Here is a 6,818-nt window from a genome sequence, read left to right as displayed (position 1 = left end):
GCGCCCGCTCCCGCCGGCGGGGCTGGGCTGTGCCGCTGCGCGGCTCTGCCTGCCCCGGGCGCTCCGCTCCCCGAGTTTAGGGGAGCCCCGGGGCTTTTCAGAGCAGCGCTGGCTCTGTTCGCAGCCAGGCTGCTGCGCTTTCGAGCTAACTTGGCTTGGCGTGAGATCGGGGCAGGTGCTAGCAGAGCCCTTGCGCCTGGAGTGCCCCTCGGGCCGGCCGCTCAGCCAGCTCTGAGGGTGGGCATTCTCTAGAGGAACCTGTCTCTGCTCAGCCGTTACCACCTGGATACTTTTCTGTGATGTTTTGTAGGGAAGTCAGTTCTTTCTAAATGCTGCTTTATTCCCCTGTATTTGCGTACTTCCCTTTTCGGGGAATGACCTGGTGCCCCTTGCCACAGTGGCACAGGATCACAAACAAACAGCTAGGTTGCCATCAGTTAAAACGTTGTAGATAACACGTGCAGGTAAAACTGGCTTAGAATAGATGTGTGAACTCCAGGGGGAGAGGGGTTTAGCCTATATTGTGTAAGTCTTGCTAGTGTCCAGTTTACAAGTTCCCCTCCTTGCAGGGAAGTGTACGTGTTTTATCTAAAAAAGGAAAAACGTGCCATTCTCGGGGTGTGAAGTAACGTTACTGTTTCACTGACGCATATCTCCTTTAATGTAAAAATAATCTAAATGGAGGCCTCAGGAGACTTGTGGGCAAAGCTACTTTTCTCCTTATAAACAGAAGGTGATTTCACAGAGACTCTTAAAAGTGGAACAACGTATCAGAAGGCAAATCTCATGTTCCTATCGCTGAAGTTTGGTTCGCAGAATTTTTATCTACTTTGATTCTGCTGTTTCCTCTTGCTTGTCTGCAGCACTTCATTTAAAGCAAAGGTTTTCTATTCTAGTCAGTGTGAGAAGTTTTACTACGATGTTAATAATTATTGCATGTAATCACTATTACTTTGTTATGCATTCCAGCTAGGCAACGAACGCATTGATTTCCTCATACATCACTTAAGTACACGCACTTCAGACACTGAAATATGAAAGGTGCTAAGGAATTCTGTTAACAGCCCACTGGGAGCTTCTAACACCTCTTAGAAGAATGTGATTATTACGACACCTTGGGTTGGGTTTAATTTATATCCATAGGCAGCTGGGTTTCATAGGCAGTGAATCCCCCTCTATCAAGGATTAATATTTTGGACTGCCATATTTATGTATTCTCCATAGACATGAATCCCAAAGCATACTGAGAATAGGGTACGTAGCACTTTTTCATTTAGTCGGAATTCGAGGTGGATTTGATCTAGCAGATGAAAACAGATTTGCTTGCCATTGCATATGATTCTCTGAGCTGGAGTAAAGGATTTGTGTATCAGTTTTTACCCAGTCTGTGGAGAATGAGAAGTCATGATCTGCTTAGGAGAGGGATGTAAAAGATGACACAGAAAAGCTGTGTGTATTGTCCTGAATTTTCTTTATGGGCCCCACAAGTACAATGGAAAACTATTTGTGATATGTAAATTGAAAAAAGTCAAATCTTTTAGCTTGTAGAATGAAATAATAGGTAATAACAGTTGGTGATGTCTGATTCAAATTTGAGAAGTGTTAAGTGTGCAAGAAGTGGTTTTATCCAGAGCTGATATGCCAACTTCCCACAGTGTTCTTTAGCTGTTCCAGTGGTAATCAGATCCTTAGGATATGGCCGTAAACCACTATCCCATGTTTTCTCTGAACTCAAAGATTGTCACCTCACGACTCCCAAACATGGTCCGGAGATGAGCCTGATTTGTTTGCTTCGTAGAGAGGGACCATGAAGGCCTGAGATAAAACTATCCCATAGTGATAGGCTGCTCTCTTGCCATAGGCATTCTGTGATTTTGACTGAATTGCTTAATCCCTTTCCATTCTGCGAGCAGTTTATAAGCTTGGGGAAGCTTTGCATCATGTTCTTTCTCTGTGCTAGTTGGTCTATGGGTCTTCCACCTCAGCTGGAGGTCTTAGGCATTTCTACAGTACTAGTTTGTAATCTCATCAGTCTTCAGTCTTTGCTGTATAATGGAGTGTGCAACTGAGAACTGAAGAGGCAGTTACAGCTCGAAATGAGTCCAAAGGTTATGGTTTATCATTGCAAATTGCAACAGAATGGCACCTGGATGCTTTTCTATGAAATAAATAGATAAACATGCCATGCAGTATTATTCACAGTGTTGGCATTTTGTAAACAGAAACAGAAGTCCCTTTATACCCTAAGTTTAGGAATGCAGAAAAGAGGTATTGTTAAAATTTAAACTAGATAACACTTGAGAATGTGAAAGATTTTTGAAATGGTTGGCTGGCAAAATCTTTCTTCATCTTGCTATTGCATATACTATTCATGTCTTTCTTACTTGGATTAAAGACTTCCTTGTGTGTGTTTTTTCAAAGCCAGCCTGTCGAATGCACTATCAAAGCATCCATCTAAGGTCAGGGCTTAAAGAAAAAAAAATGCTTGGTGTTCATCTAGGGATTTCCTCACGTGTACAATACACAAAGTATACATTGTGCTTTGAAGTGTGCTGTGAGTTTTTCTGTAACTGATATGTGAAGATTTATGGGAAAAACTCCCTGAAACATTCTATATTCTCCATTTATTACACATTTCCCTGAGGACTGGTCAGTAGTCAGTGCTGGAAATGGGGGTGTTTGGTTAGACAGATAATAGCATGATCTAGGAAAGTGAGTCCCGTGTCATCCTTCTTTTAAAAGGCAATGTTGCAATTGGAACTATTTCTAGATTTTTGTTTTCTTCAAAACAGTCCCATTGCTGACTTAAGCTTATTTAGCTCTTCAAGACCCACTTCCAGTATTTTTTTATGAACACAGAGAGTTTCCTTGTCTCTAAAAGTGGAGTCAGTAGTTCTATTTCTCAGTTCCTCAGATTATCCTAGAAGTGTACAAGGCTACAGGAGATGAGATATGAGGGTGTGAGGAGAGTTGTCACAGCTCTCTTAAGGGGAATGGCATGTGGATTAAGCAGTGCTGTCTAGGGAATCCATACCTTTCCCAAACACTAGGTGAAGTCCCTTCCTACTGGGTGCAGAGACTACGCTGTTCTGGGTGATGTTGTCCCTGGGGATATAAATGCTCGCAGGAAACTGCAGAAAGTCTGTCAATTTTGCATCTTTTGCCTGCATATGGCAGAAGGGAGGCTTCTCGGATGCTTAGTGCCCCTCCAGTGCAATGCATGTTTAAAATCAATGGCTCCCCCACCCAATGTCCTCTCCTAGCACAGCTGCTTCCTTCCATTGAAGGGCTGGAGAAGGGCCTGTTGGCTAACAAGTTTAGTTGCAGAAGCTGTGCTCTTTTCAAAAATGCATGGAGGATTAGGTGTTCCGTTTTACAGAACGTTAAAATGCCCTAGAAGCCACTGCCACTCTCCCCAGAATCCGGAGGTGGGACTTCTCCCACAGGGCACCAGGGTAGGACTTTGGGAGCTCTGGGGACACCTCAGAGAGTTGCTGCATCGTCTCCCCATCTGATGAGGTCAGGCTGCAGTGCGTGGGCTCTGTTCTCGGCAAACGGTTGTGCTGCCCTTTCCCACTCTGCGGCATGTAAATCAACACGTGGCAGAAGTCTCTGGTACTCCTCCCTTTCTAGAATAAAACAACTGACCTCCTGAATTCTGCTTGGTTTTCCTGTTTCTGCTCATGTGATTCTGTCATCTTTGTCAGATGGTGTTCAGCCAGAAGTGATATTTCTGCGATAGTGTTCTCACTGGTGTGAACGCCATCCTTTTTCGCAGCAGTTCTGCGCCCTTAGCTTAAAGGTCCCAAGGCTGAACTGCAGTGTCCATGTTCTCCATAGCTAGGACATCATCCTTTCCCTGCTAGAGACCCTCCATTTATGCAGGTAACTGTAATGCTATTGGTTGAGCACAGACCATGTCTCCACATTTCTCAACTTACCCCTACTGCTCAACTACAATTTAAAGTTGGTAATTGTATGGTTTAGAGCTGGGGTACTGTAGCTTAGACATCATTCAGCCTTCATTTCTTAATGAAGGTTCTGGGGAAGGTGGCGGAACGGAATCTTTGGAGGCTGTTTGATTTTGGTTGAGTTTTAATAAAGTGACTGAAAAACTGTCATCTTCAATTCTGGTAAACTCTCTGCAGATGCTCTTTTTGGCATGCCAAATTTAGGCATTGCCTTCTATTCTAATTAGAAAAATCTGCCTTTGTTTGCTTGCTTCTGGATGGAGATGGGTTGGAAATGTTGACACTTTCAAGCAGTCAAACTGGAATTAGAAGATGACAATTTGCTAATAAGATTTGAAATGCTCAGCACTGAAATTTACTGTAGGACTCCAGTTGTAATCCTCAAATTTGGGTAAACTGCTTTACAGGTGAATGGGAAAAGTAAATTTAGTCTTAAAAGTTTTCATGAGATTGGTGGGAGAGCACTGCATCATGTCATACTGGTTTAGTGTGCATGTGAGCTTCTTAGCAAGCTGGAGACAGTTTTGGAAGTGCTTTCATTCCAGAGCACAGAAATGTGTGAGTGTATAGGTAGGAACTGTCTCTAGGGAATGATGGAATTATGAATTAAGTCAGCTTTGGTGGGCGTGTTTTGGGCTGTGTTGTGTTCACCACTACTGTATTAGTTCTTTCCCGCTGAAGAGAGGGTTTGTCATGCCAAAATGACCGGGAAACGTTTGTATGACAGATCCAAGGGAAGGACTGGCACAGGCTTGTGAAGTGTCTGAAGCCTCAGTGATAGAAGTGCTGTGCTGCAGGCGCTGGGGCTGGTGTACCCCTCACTTGCACGCATATCTTGCAGGCAGTTTGCTTTCTGCTGCAGCGAGAGCAAGTGTCTAACACCATGGGGAGTCGTAGTGACTTCCTGTAAGCGTTGTGGGACCATATTTAAATAAAGGTCTTTCTTATTTTAGTTGTGCTATGGTTAGTATATACTCTGCTTGAGTGTGTAATGGTCTGCAGTTGTGTTGCAGAGACCCTATAGTTGCCCCAAATGATTTAATTTCACACACAAAGGTGAGCTCCCCTTTTCAAGCTAGTTTGTTTTGGAGGTTGGGTCTTTGTGGGTTGTTTTTGGTTTTTTTTTTCCTATCAACATGCTTTAAATCTGTAAATCTCCACATGTGGTTTGTGTCACTTGAAACTACGTAGGAAATCCTCTTCTTCATAGGAAGGTTTTTGAGAATGAAAAAATGATTTCAATTTTAGTGGGGTAAATGCATATAGGAGTTCAACCACCCTTAGAATTGCTCTGTGGCTGTGAACACCTCACCTTGGTTATATCTACTGTTCTTTTGAAGTGCTTTGGAGCTTATGACATGAATTATAGGGACAGCCCTGTGGGGTTTTTGTTGCAAAGCTGTGGGTCAACTCTTGTTTTAAATTTAATCCTTCTCCTTGTGATCATCTTGTACAGGAGCCCCTGGAGGATATGATGTGCTGATTGTGTATGCAAGTGACGCCACCGAATGGTGTCAGTACCTCCAGAACCTCTTCCTCTTTACTCGGCACGTTCGAAAGCATCGGATTCTGAGCTACCAGCTGGAAGGCGAGTCTGCCATCTCCCAGCAGGAGCTGGACTTGTTCAACAGAAGCCGGAGCATCATCCTTTTGCTGTCTGCTGAGCTGGTGCAGAGTTTTTATCTCCCTCCTGTTCTGCAGAGTCTTCAGGAAGCTTTATGGCCCCCGTGCAAAGTAGTCAAGCTGTTCTGTGGTGTTACAGACTGTGATGACTATTTGACCTTTTTCAAGGACTGGTCTCAGTGGCAAGAACTCACAAACGATGACGAGCCTGATGCTTACCTTGCAGCTGTCAAAAAGGCTATTTCAGAAGGTAAGGTAGCGCCGTGAGTTGCACTTCAATGTTGGTCGGTGGTTGGAGGAGGGAGATATGTGATAATCGTTTATCCCTATTTTAACACTGGTAATGTGGTTTACTGAAATAGAAAACTAAAGCAAATTGCACAACACTTTTAAACTAGGAAGTTTTGCAAGCCAATTTTTCTATGCCCAGTCATGGCATAGTTATGGTCCCTAATTCAGGAGAGATTACCAGTGACCCACAGAGAACTTCTGAATTTGGAGGTTATCTTAGGTTGCCTGGTTTTGAATGCAAATTGAAAATAAAACTGGGTATCTTTAAAGTTCTACCTGTAAATATTGTGCCCTGCAGTTTATTGACTCCAGTCGATGGAAAATGATCTTTTCCTTCAGACTTACATTTCTGTCACACCAGAGCCATAATAACCTTATCTAATATGTATTCTCTAACTGGGCCTAAAGTCAGAGATACAACCATGCTGGCAACAGACCAGCTTGTTACCTCCGAGGGAACGGCAGAGATTAACTGGAGAATTGCACCGAGGCCTTAAGAATAACCCAACCAGTCTGAAAGTCATCACCTCATAACAAGCACAGAGGACTTAATAGCACAAAAGTATTAACAGCTGGAAACTACAGAATCTCAGTGTGCTGAGTTTTAGTTGAGTCTGAACTTTTCCTAAACTCCAGAGGAGTCTGTGGTACTCCTTTCTTGTAGTTTCTGTTGAAATGAAGGTGGGGAGTTGTGCTGGTCAGGATGTTTTTGGGACACTGCCATATTTAGGGTTGTAGTGTTCTTTGTCAGCCTTAGCAGGATTGGAGTCCTGTGGTTGCATCTTGGATTAAGATTTATCTGTATTTAGTGGAATAAATGAGGCAGTGCAGTCTTCTGGTGTTGAGCGTATAAAGGTGCTTTATGCCAGGGTAACAACGGCAATAATCATGACGAACTTATCACGGTAAAAATAAGTTTTGCAAGTCATGATC

General features: G+C 43.3%; 1 protein-coding gene across 1 annotated transcript in view; it reads left to right on the top strand.

The window, feature by feature from the left end:
- The first annotated feature begins 5,531 nt into the window (after positions 1 to 5,531).
- Positions 5,532 to 6,818, top strand: part of PIK3AP1 (phosphoinositide-3-kinase adaptor protein 1) — a 35,969-nt gene continuing 34,682 nt past the window's right edge. Inside the window, exons 1-2 of the mRNA XM_010156497.1 lie at positions 5,532 to 5,639; positions 5,763 to 5,844. The gene's annotated coding sequence lies outside the window, so the exon portion shown is untranslated. The remainder of the gene's footprint in view (positions 5,640 to 5,762; positions 5,845 to 6,818) is intronic.

This window comes from Eurypyga helias, unplaced genomic scaffold (assembly GCF_000690775.1).
Source record: "Eurypyga helias isolate BGI_N326 unplaced genomic scaffold, ASM69077v1 scaffold4478, whole genome shotgun sequence".
Lineage (NCBI taxonomy): Eukaryota > Metazoa > Chordata > Aves > Eurypygiformes > Eurypygidae > Eurypyga > Eurypyga helias.
This window is presented reverse-complemented; position numbering and strand designations above follow the sequence as displayed.